At 49.2% G+C, this 10,584-nt stretch overlaps 2 long non-coding RNA genes across 2 annotated transcripts in view; both read right to left on the bottom strand.

Annotated features, from left to right (window-relative positions):
* The window catches only part of LOC144243276 (uncharacterized), a 9,546-nt gene extending 1,666 nt beyond the window's left edge, over positions 1-7,880 (bottom strand). Inside the window, exons 1-2 of the long non-coding RNA XR_013338599.1 lie at positions 7,663-7,880; positions 3,587-3,728 (exon numbers count right to left, since the gene is read on the bottom strand). This is a non-coding gene — a long non-coding RNA (uncharacterized LOC144243276). The remainder of the gene's footprint in view (positions 1-3,586; positions 3,729-7,662) is intronic.
* Positions 7,881-9,668: 1,788 nt separating this feature from the next.
* Positions 9,669-10,584, bottom strand: part of LOC144243319 (uncharacterized) — a 1,826-nt gene continuing 910 nt past the window's right edge. The window contains exons 2-3 of the long non-coding RNA XR_013338607.1: positions 10,428-10,511; positions 9,669-9,896 (exon numbers count right to left, since the gene is read on the bottom strand). This is a non-coding gene — a long non-coding RNA (uncharacterized LOC144243319). The remainder of the gene's footprint in view (positions 9,897-10,427; positions 10,512-10,584) is intronic.

A 10,584-nucleotide genomic window follows, 5' to 3' on the forward strand; every position in this document is an offset into this window, starting at 1 on the left:
AGAGAGGATCACATGTGTTCTGAGAAAGGAGGGTCAGAGGCAAGGGGGAAGGTTTCAGGAGGGAAGTTAGGCCCAAGGATGGAAATGGGCCAGGCCCTGTGCTTTCAGCGGAGGAGTCCGAGAGGATTTACAGAGACCCCACTCTCCAGCTTAGAGGGTTGGAGGTGGCCGGAAGGCACACAGTGGTTCTGGACAGAGGGTCGCCTGGAATCCGCTGACCTGGGCTTGTGTGGCCTTGGACAAGTTCCTTGTCCTCTGTGATCCTTGGTCTTCTGCCTTTGCCGTGAAGGCAGGGATGTAACAGTCACACGAAACGGGGCCAGCCGGGTCTCCAGTTCACAGCAAGGACTGAATGAACTTGGTTGTTGCTGTGAGGACTGTGTTGCTGACTGGAAAAAGCAGGCTGCCACGGGCTTCTAGATGTTTTCATAGCATGGTAACGTGCTGTCTTCCGTCTCTGATTTTTGTCCCGCCAGTGGAAGTGAGCAGGGCCAGCTTCGCGGGTGTGTGTGCAATCTGTGTACATCCGTATGAAGATTTTGAACTTCCTAACAATTTTTGGACAAGGGACCCTGTGTATTCATTTTGCACTGGGCCCCCAAATTATGGAGCTAGTCCTGGGAGCGAGGTCTAGATTTTCAAATTCTTGATGTGGGATAGAAGCAGTTTCTGTCTTTGAAAATGAAAATGGTCTTTGTCCTATTCTGGGAGGAACCACTGCACTTGGGGGAAGTCCTCAGACAGTAACATTATTCAGATGCAGATCCCCCATATTGGACTGCATACTATTGTTTAGTAACAGAAATTAGGATAGCTACATGTATTGGGCGTTAACTATAGGCCAGGCTTTATGCTAAGCTAGTACTTTACCTCCATCATCTCTCTAGATCTTCCCAGCAACCCTGTGAGAGGGACTGTCATTAACCTCATTTTAAGATGAGGAAACAGAGTGGTTATGTAACCTGTCCACTGTCACACAGCAGCACTGGCATAATGAGTTGAGTCAGTCTAAAGACAGCAGCCTTTTAGAGAAAAGGAATTAAGCTCTAAGCTTACATTTAGATAAAAATGTTCTGGGAAGGGGTGCCTGGGTGGCTTAGTCGGTTAAGCATCCGACTTTCGCTTAGGTCATGATCTCGTGGTTCGTGGGTTCGAGCCCCGCGTCGGGCTCTGTGCTGACTGCCAGCTCAGAGCCTGGAGCCTGTTTCAGAGTCTGTGACTCCCTCTCTCTCTGACCCTCCCCTGCTCACGCTGTCTGTCTGTCTGTCTCTCTCTCTCCTAGAAATAAATAAAACATTTAAAAAAAATGTTCTGGGAATCCTTGGGAGAGATGTGTGTCTTTTTGATCAGGTTTTTGCTCTAGTAGTTTTTGTAATTGAAGATGGAATAGCCTTCCGTTTGAGACCTGACTATGCAGAGAGGGAAGAGACGGCCCAACTTTTCTTCCCCTTGTGCTGGAGGGAGACAGCTGGAGTGGACCCACACTTGGAGTGACCGAATGCAGAGGGACCCAGACCAGGGGGAATGTGCTTACAAACGCTGAAGCTGGCCTCACCTGGGCTGTGGGAGACCACACAGTGGATGGAGCTCTCCCCATCGGCTGTATCTGGGGTTAGGTGAGGAAGAGGAGGGTTCTAAAACTCTAGAGAGAAAGGGTCCGGAAACCTCTCTCTCTGAGAGGTAGGCTGGCTCCCACAACATGATGGCAGGCTGGAGAGAAGGGAGGTCAAGGCTGTAGGAGGGAAAGCAATCATGCAACCAAGCAAGTACATGGGCTGCAGGAGCTACTTGTTTACAATCTCATTTTGTGGGTTCCTTTTCTGCATTGCAGCACCCATCTGATATCTCCGAGGCTTCGATAAAATTTCGTTCCCTGCTATGAGCTCGCCTTAGCTTTTGGGTCAGATATCAGTTGTCACCAATATTATATCTCCTCTTCTTTTATAGAAATAGGATTGTAGCCGGGCAAATGGCTGCCCAGCAAAAGATGACATTTCCCAGCTTCCCTTGCAGCTAGATATCCCATGTGACTACATGCTGGCCAATGGGACATGGGTGGAAGTGATCCGCTTCTTTTTTTTTAAATAATATTTTTAAATATTTATTTATTTTTGAGAGAGAGAGACACACACAGAGTGTGAACAGGGGAGGGACAGAGAGAGAGGGAGACACAGAACCTGAAGCAGGCTCCAGGCTCTGAGCTGCCAGCACAGAGCCCAACGTGGGGCTTGACCACACAAACCATGAGATCATAACCTGAACGGAAGTCAGATACTTAACCGACTGAGCCACCCAGGCTCCCCTGTTGTGATCCACTTCTAAATCACACTCAGGAGGTGCTGGGGGTGGGTGGCAGGGGAAGTTCTTTCACATTTTTCCTCCATCCTGGGGCCTGGAAGGTGGACATAGTGGGCATTCCAGGGCAATCATGCAACAGAAAGGAACGAACAAGATAGGAGTCTGGCCCCTGACTCTGTGGGGCTGCCCTGTCATCCCCAAACTGATCACACACAGATTGTTACATGAGAAAGACAGTAAAAAGGGCTGATACTCAGCTGATGGGCATCGGTTTGATCATCCTGGTTGCTTACAGGCATCATTCTTTTTTTTTAAAAAATTTTTTGGGGGCGCCTGGGTGGCTCAGTCGGTTGTGTCCGACTTCAGCTCAGGTCATGAACTCACAGTTTGTGGGTTCGAGCCCCACGTCGGGCTCTGTGCTGGTGGCTAGCTCAGAGCTTAGAGCCTGGAGCCTGTTTCAGATTCTGTGTCTCCCTCTCTCTGATCCTCCCCTGCTCACACTGTCTCTCTCTCTCTCTCTCAGAAATTAAAAAAAAAATTTTTTATGTTTATTTTTGAGAGAGAGAGAGAGAGAAACAGAGGTGAGTGGGACAGGGGAAGAGAGAGAGAGGAAGACAGAATCCAAAACAGGCTCCAGGCTCTGAGCTGTCAGCATAGAGCCTGCCACATGGCTTGAACTCATGAACCAGGAGATCATGACCTGAGTGGAAGTCGAACGTTTAACTGACAGAGCCACCCAGGTGCCGCTCATCATTCTGACTGTTAGACATGAACTTCTTTGTTTAAGCCACTGTTAGTGGTGGTCTCAGTTAGCGTAATTGAACCTATATTCTAACTAACCCAGCCATGACCTTGGGGTCTGTTAAGGAAGAGAGCTGCATACTGCCACCAGCTCGAGATGGTGTGGGGACAGGAGCAGCATCCTGGTGCAGGCAGCTAACAAATGGCAGACACGGGCAGTAGAAGTCCTGAGGGAGGGCCTCACTACGGTTGCCAAGCAGCATCGAGGATGGTCTGTGGGGCATGCGAGCATCCCGCCAGAGATAATGAGGAATATCCTGCAGAATGAACCTGATAAAAGTTTGGTCTTCTTATAGTCACGGGGTCCCATTGTTACTTAGGAATTAAAGGGGAAGCTAGAAATTTGGGGGACGGCTGGAGTTATCAACAGCACCCAACCCCTGTTGATGCTGTGAAGCTGGCCTCACCTGGGCTGTGGCCAGATACTTTTGGTTGCCTATCTACCCATCCTTCCCTTTCCCTTTTTTCCCTGATTGACAGAGCCCACCTGTTATAACAGAGGCTGAAAAAGTAAGATGTTCCTTTCACAAGCCACCTTTGCAGTCAGAGCATGGACATAGGATTCCATTTCAGCCAATGGGATGGGAGACAAAGTCGGCCCAAGGGCTTCCGGGAAGGGTTGCTCCCTCCTGTAAGAGAGATGGATGGGAGGAAGTGAGCCTCTTCTTTGCCAGGCTAAGGCTGGAGGAGCCTAGAGATAGTCAGCACCTGGATCCTGGCAACACCGTTGGGTTACTGAACTATACCTAGGACCACCCAGCTCGAGACTTCTTTGTAAAGACCCTAAGTTTCTTTGTTGTTGAAGGCACTTGGGGTTGGCTTTTTTGTTACTCGCAGCGCCAAACACACTAACTGATCCACTGCCTTTGTCTCCTGTCTCCACCTCCCTCCAGCCCTATGGGTCTCGAGTTTAGCCACATTCCTTGTCCAGAGCACCAGTTTCTTTGGAAATCAAAATCCCTTGGAAACCACCTGTGTCACCTAGTCACCACTGTCCTGAATAAGAACCTCGCCGCCATTCCTTACTTCTTCATTTCGGGAGCGAGCTCTGTATCTGGATGGAGTAAAAGCAGAACTTCAGCCTTCGCGAAACTTCTACTTGGGGGACGGATCAATCGTCTAGTATTGGTTCTATGAGGCCCCCCAGTGTCTCTCCCAGGCGACTAGGAGCCCCCGCAGGCATGGTATTCATCCTGGCACATCTCCAGGGTAGCTCAGGACCTGGGCAAGAGGAGGTGCTCCCCGAATGCTTGTTGAGTGAATACGTGAAAGAATGAATCATCTAAACCCAAGGTTTATCACCTCCCTAAGCAGAGCCGATCCCACCTCCCTCCCCACTGTCCTCCTACGCTGATGTAGGACAAGCCAGTTCTTGCAGAAATAGAGCCGGGAAGAAAAAGTTAATCCAAGTCTCCTTGCAAAGCAGCTTCTAATCCTCTCCTTAAAATCCCTTTAACCCACCCACGGTCAACCTCAGCTCTTGTTCAGCCCTGAGCCGGCTCTGACCCAAGACTTCTCAAAAAAAGGGAAAAAAGAGAGGAAGGAGAGAAGTTAAGTCCCTTCCGGAAACATGGAAGTAAAGATAGAAGCAGCCCAGAGCAGGCATTCTCTCTCCACTCAGAGCTGTAATAGCACTGGAGGTGGGGCATTTTTTATTTTTTTTTCAATTCTTTTTCTTTTTTTCCCCCGCCAATTCTTCCTCTAATCACAAAAGTAATACACATTTAATGAAGAAATCTTGGAAAGCACATGTGAAGGCAAGAACACTTACTTCTTTGTCTTCCCACTTATGAGGCTCACTGTTAACGTTTTTTTAGTGGGGGTGTTTTCACGAGGCTTGAGTTCTCCGCCTCTTCCTCTCTACCTCCATCTCCCCCTACCTCAGCCCCTCCCCACCTCACACTGTCTGTCTGTCTCTCTCCAGGTCTCTGACTCTTTCTCTCCTTCTCTATCAAACTTTACTGTTTCCAAATTCTTCACCCTTGAGAGGGGGTCATTCTTCCCTTTAAGAACCAACCGGTGTGGGGGCGCCTGGGTGGCTCAGTCAGTGAAGTGTCTGACTGCAGCTCAGGTCACGATCTCACAGTTCGTGGGTTCAAGCCCCGCGTCGGGGTCTGTGCTCCCAGCTCAGAGCCTGGAGCCTGCTTTGGATTCCTGTGTCTCCCTCTCTCTCTCTGCCCCTCCCCTGCTCACGTTCTGTCTCTCTCTCTCAAAAAAAAAACATACAAAAATTAAAGAGAATTTTAAAAAAGAACCAATCAGTGTGGCCTGATTTGCATCTTATGAGGCAGCTGGAAACGAAGTCAGCTTGCTCCCTGGTGCTTTCTAGAAATCCAAATACAAAGTTCTCGAACTCTTGCTGTCACTGCCTCTTCCTGCTCCAAACTGTTGCTTCAGTCTCCTCTCCAGCTCCCCCTTGCTCTTCACATGCCCGTGTGGGATGCTTTCTGCTGCAAAAAACACTCGATCTGACTGATGCTTCAGCCGGCCAGGGTTTATTTTCTGCACGGAAGTGTGGGGCTAGGTGTTCACTCAGCGCACAGTGCTCACGCCTGCGGCTCTCTGGCTGAAAGCCTTCTCTGGCCACAGGAGTGGGCTCAGCTCACCTTCGGGTCTGGCCAGGAGTGCCAGCCTTCAGAAGCAGCCCTCAGCCAGTGACAAGTGGAAGCCGGTGAATAAGTACCCGAGCTCCTTGGTCCTCAGGCGGGGCCACTCAGAGGCAAGCCATGCAAATTCTCCTAGCGGCCCCCCCCACGGGAGGAACCCCACTTGCCCACAGAAGCAAACCTGCCCCTGAATGTCCCTTCCCTCCCCCATCGCATTTCCCCACTCCCGACCCAGGGCCCCCTGAGATCGCCTCTTAACTAAGTTAGCTGCGTTCAAATCCTTGCCTCCGAGTTGGCTTTTGGAGGCACTTGGCCTGAGACAGGACACTTTGGCTTTTCCTTTTGTCTAACAGAAAGGCCTCAAATAGAAGTGACTTCTTTGACCAACTATGACTCCCCAAACCTCAAGATGTCAAAAATATTAGGTTTCCATCTAGGGGCCCCAATGATATCCGTTTTGTTCCAGGCTCTTTACATACCCATCCAGCAGTTAGGGACGGCCACCTTTCTTCAGGTGACATCCCTTCCTACCTGGCCCCCAGTTCCAAGTCCCTAGAGCTGTGAGTCTAGCTTGAACTGAGTGGCGGAAGGGAGGGAGGGTGTAAAAAGAACTCTGAATTGAATCTGAGATGGAAATTATTTCAAGTACTTCTTGTTGAAATTAACACATCTGCAGAAGAATAAATGTGTTGTAAGTACACAGCTGAAAGAATTTCCACAAACTGGATATAGTCATACAGCCAGCATCCAGACTAAGATACAGAACTCTGCCAGACCCCCTAGGAAGCCACCAAGTCCCCCTTCTCGGTCCTTCCCCTGCCCAAGGACTACTATGATCCTGACATCTAACACTGTGGATTCGTTTTGCCTGTTTTTGAACTTCACGTAAATGGAATCACCCAGTGGACACACTTTCATTTCTGCCTTCTTTCGCTCAACTTCATGACCATGATATCCATCTGTGCTGGGGGTAGTTGTGGCTCACTTGTGGAGACTAGTAGTTTAATTTGAGGCATTCTGACTTTTCTTAAGTTTACTTATTTCTTTTGAGAGAGAAAGATGGAGCAACCGCAAGCAGGGGAAGGGCAAAGAGAGAGAGAGAGAGAGAGAGAGAGAGAGAGTCCCAAGGAGGCTCTGTGCTATCAGCACAGAGCCCAACGTAGGGCTTGAACTCACGAACCGTGAGATCATGACCTGAGTCGAAATCAAGAGTCAGACGCCTAACCAATGGAGACACGCAGGTGCCTTGAGGCGTTTTGAGTTTTAAAAGCTGAATTGAACCATAAGAGCCTGACGAGTTATGGAATTGCAGAGGGGTAGGTTAAGGAAACCCACCCCAAGAGAGCTGCATGATTCGGGGCAAATTACCTAACTTCTTGTTTCTCTGTTTCTCTAAAATGGGAATAACATGGGTCATTTTGAGGATCTACTGAGCTCACCTACCCAAGGGGTTTCGGGCAGAGCCTGGTGGCTAGGGAGCACACTGGGAGAGCCTTTGTTACCTCTACTCCGGTCTCTACTGCTAATACTACCACTACTCGATGATTGGTATTGAAACCCAGAGGGGAAAGGGAGGTCTCAACAAAGAATATTTGGTAGTAGTTATTATAAAAAGAAAACGATTTCATAGTTCCATCAACGAGTTGGGACACATCACTAAACCGGTCTGACGTGTGTCATCTCAGTGAGCAGGCACGTCAACCCTGACAAGCTAATACAATAACACCCCTTTGACAGATGAGGCAGCTGACGCTCGCAGGGCAAAGCAACTCCTTCCACAGGCTGGGGTGGCGGTGTAGCCAAGGGCTCTCTGACCCTGGAATCCTGCCCTTCTCTCTGCCCTGTAACCCAGTTCTCAGCCCCTGCTGGATCTAGCAGTCTTCAGGGTGCACTGGAGTGACTTCACTGGGCTGCCTTTGGCATGACCCCTGCTGTGCAGTGGGTCTTTAGAACTTACCAGACTGTTTTCTGTGTTGATTTGCCCGTTGACCTGATCACATGAGGCTCAGTCTTTCTTGTAGGCCTCAAGAAATGTGTGAATTTTGAGGAGAGTCAGTCATACTCAGCAAACAGGTTTCAAGGTAGCTCCATGGTGGTGGTATGGTGGCCGGGAAGGGGGTGGGGCAGTTGGGGCTGGAATTAGTCAACTGAGGTCATAGAATTCTCCCACTACAAATCACGACATTGGTTCTGGCAACAGGAACAGATGAGGAACTTGTTAGGAGGACGCAAGGCACTTTATAGAAATAGAAAGAGACAAAGAACTTTCTGGAGGGAAAGCTCCTGAAGCAAGTTTGGAAAGGATTGGAAACAGGATGCCCTGGGGCGGGGGGTGGGGGGTCTTCAGTTGCCTAAACTGGCTAGTGTTCTCTTCTCTGAGGATGTGTCACTTAGGATGTTTTGGCTGCAAGGAATAGAAAACTCAACTCAGACTGGCTCGAGCAGAAAGGAAGTTGGTAGGTGGGGCAATTCCAGGGCTGGTCAATTCAGAGGTTCAAGAATGTACTTGAGAACCCATGTTCTCTTTCTTCCCTCCCTCTACCATCCACATATTAACTTCCTTTGAAAGCTCATTCCTTCTGCATCTACAAAGGGGGGTGCCAGTAGTAACAAGGCTATAATATTACTAACCTCCAGGAAGGGAAGAAAGAGAGAAAATGGCTCCCCAGGCTCTCTCCTAGGAGTCAGGAAGCATTTCAGCCAGGAACTTTATCCAGGTGTCTTGGGGGCCCAACGGGTAGGGGCCTGTTCACCCCCGAGCCAGTCATCAGGAAGAGACACACGGGGTGATTCTTGGCCCCCAGAGGACATTTGGCACTGTGGGGACACATTTTTGGGTAGTGTTAGTGGCCTCTCATGGGTGGGAGCCAGGGATGCAGACAGATACCCTATGAGGCCCGGAGCAGCCTCTCCCCTTCTTCACACTCTACGAAAAATGGCCTGTTCCAAATGTCAGCGGTGCGGAGGCTGGGGGTAACCTCTAGAGAGACTAATCAGGCCCTCCCTGCACCTGGGGTAGAATACCTGGTGGGGAGTCACCTACAGTGTCCATTGCAAACTTTTTTTCCGAATTTTTCTGTGGCTCCATTTGAGATTAAAATTTCGGAGAGAGCTTTTTTGGTTTTTTGTTTGTTTGTTTTGGTGGCCCAGGTCACTTACCCATTCATAGGCTAATAGAGTGCAAGCCCCCCCACCGTGGTTGACCACTAGTTCCCCCACAGGAAGATTGGGATCCTGGGACAGGAAGTGGGAAGGGATGTTAAACAAGCAAAACAAAGCAAAAAAGCCCACCCCAATTTCTCGAAGAATCTTGAACTTTTGATGCTGCTGGAGGGGGCAAGTTTCATGTCTTATCTGGAAACCCACAGAAGTGCGATTCACTTCCCCAGTGGTATTCCCCTCAAAGAAGAAGAGGGAGACATCCCAGAATGAGAGGGGGAAGGGGGATAGCGTGTAACCTCCTGGGATGGTATGGGGGAGGGGTGGGTAGAGGAAGAGTAAGACATACATTAACTTGACGTCAAAGATGGCTATTATCAAGTTCTTCCCTTGAGATATGGGGTCTAGTTTTCTGCCCCTTTGAATCTGGACTGGACTAAACCTTGCATCTGTTTTGACCAATAAAACAGATGCTGGGCCATTTCTGGGCTTCCTGTCTCATGTAGCCCTGAGCCACCATGGAGGAAGTCCAGGCCTACTCCAGTGAGAGAGCACTGAGACCCCACCCTGGATGTCCAGTCCCAGTCAAGATAGCATCAACCCCAGTTTCTGTCAGTCTGCAGCTGGAGGAGAAAACCCAAGTGAGAACCACTCAGCTGAGCCCCATCGACCCACAGAACTGTGAGTGACCATTAATTGTTGTTTTTAAGCCACTGAGTCTTGGGGTGGTGTGTCATGCATCAGTTAACAGCCAAAGCAATATATAAATAAGTACATGTAAATATAAAATAAATACATATGTAATTAAGATTTTTCTATTTTAATATTCACTAGTATTAGAGAAGAAGACGCCATGCTATTGGCTTTGAAGATGGAAGGTGTGCCATGAGCCAAGCAATTCAGCTGGTCTGTAGTAGATGGAAAAAGCAAGGGGACAGATTCACCCTGAGAGCCTCTAGAAGGAATGCAGTTCTGCCAACACATGGACTTGAGCTCCAGAAGACCCACTGTTTGGACTTCAGACATCCAGAACTAGAAGATAAGAACTCTATGTTGCTTTAGGCCACAAAATCTGGGCGGGTTTGTTAGAGCAGCCATAGGAAAAGCTACCACATCGCGACACTGAACATCTGATACACAGAGCCTTACAGAATTCTCCCAACGACCCTATGAGGTAGGTCTTAGTATCACTTGAGAATTGAGGAAGCTGGTACTCAGGGGGATGAAAGGACTTCCTCAGGACACACAGCAGAGCCAGGGACATATGTTGACCTTGCCCTTGAAGGTTGTGCTCACAAATATCACTAGTATAGGATTTATAGGGACTTATGTAAACATGTGGACATTGGCCTTGAGTCCCCCACGTTGCATTCTTCTTTTAGCTGTTTGTTCCGGTGCTAACACTGAGACTGTTGCAGAAAGTCCCCATGAGCCAGAACGTGAAAACTGCAGTTTTGAAATTGCAAGGGTCATTGACTCATTCGTGATTACTGCTATCGGCACCTAAGGGTCTCATTTAAACAGATGAACTTCCCTTGGGGTTTGGATGGGCCACATGCACACCTGAAGCTGGAGTTCAAGCACTGCCCCTTAACCGCCATGTCACCAAGAGCACGTCCCATCAGCTGTGTGACCCGGTTTTCTCATCTGTAAAGTGGGATTATGAAAACACGCCTAAGCACGCTAAGGGATGACCCCCCGCCCCCCCCCCACTGTCAGG

Source organism: Crocuta crocuta, unplaced genomic scaffold (genome assembly GCF_008692635.1).
Source record: "Crocuta crocuta isolate KB4526 unplaced genomic scaffold, BGI_CrCroc_1.0 scaffold27, whole genome shotgun sequence".
Lineage (NCBI taxonomy): Eukaryota > Metazoa > Chordata > Mammalia > Carnivora > Hyaenidae > Crocuta > Crocuta crocuta.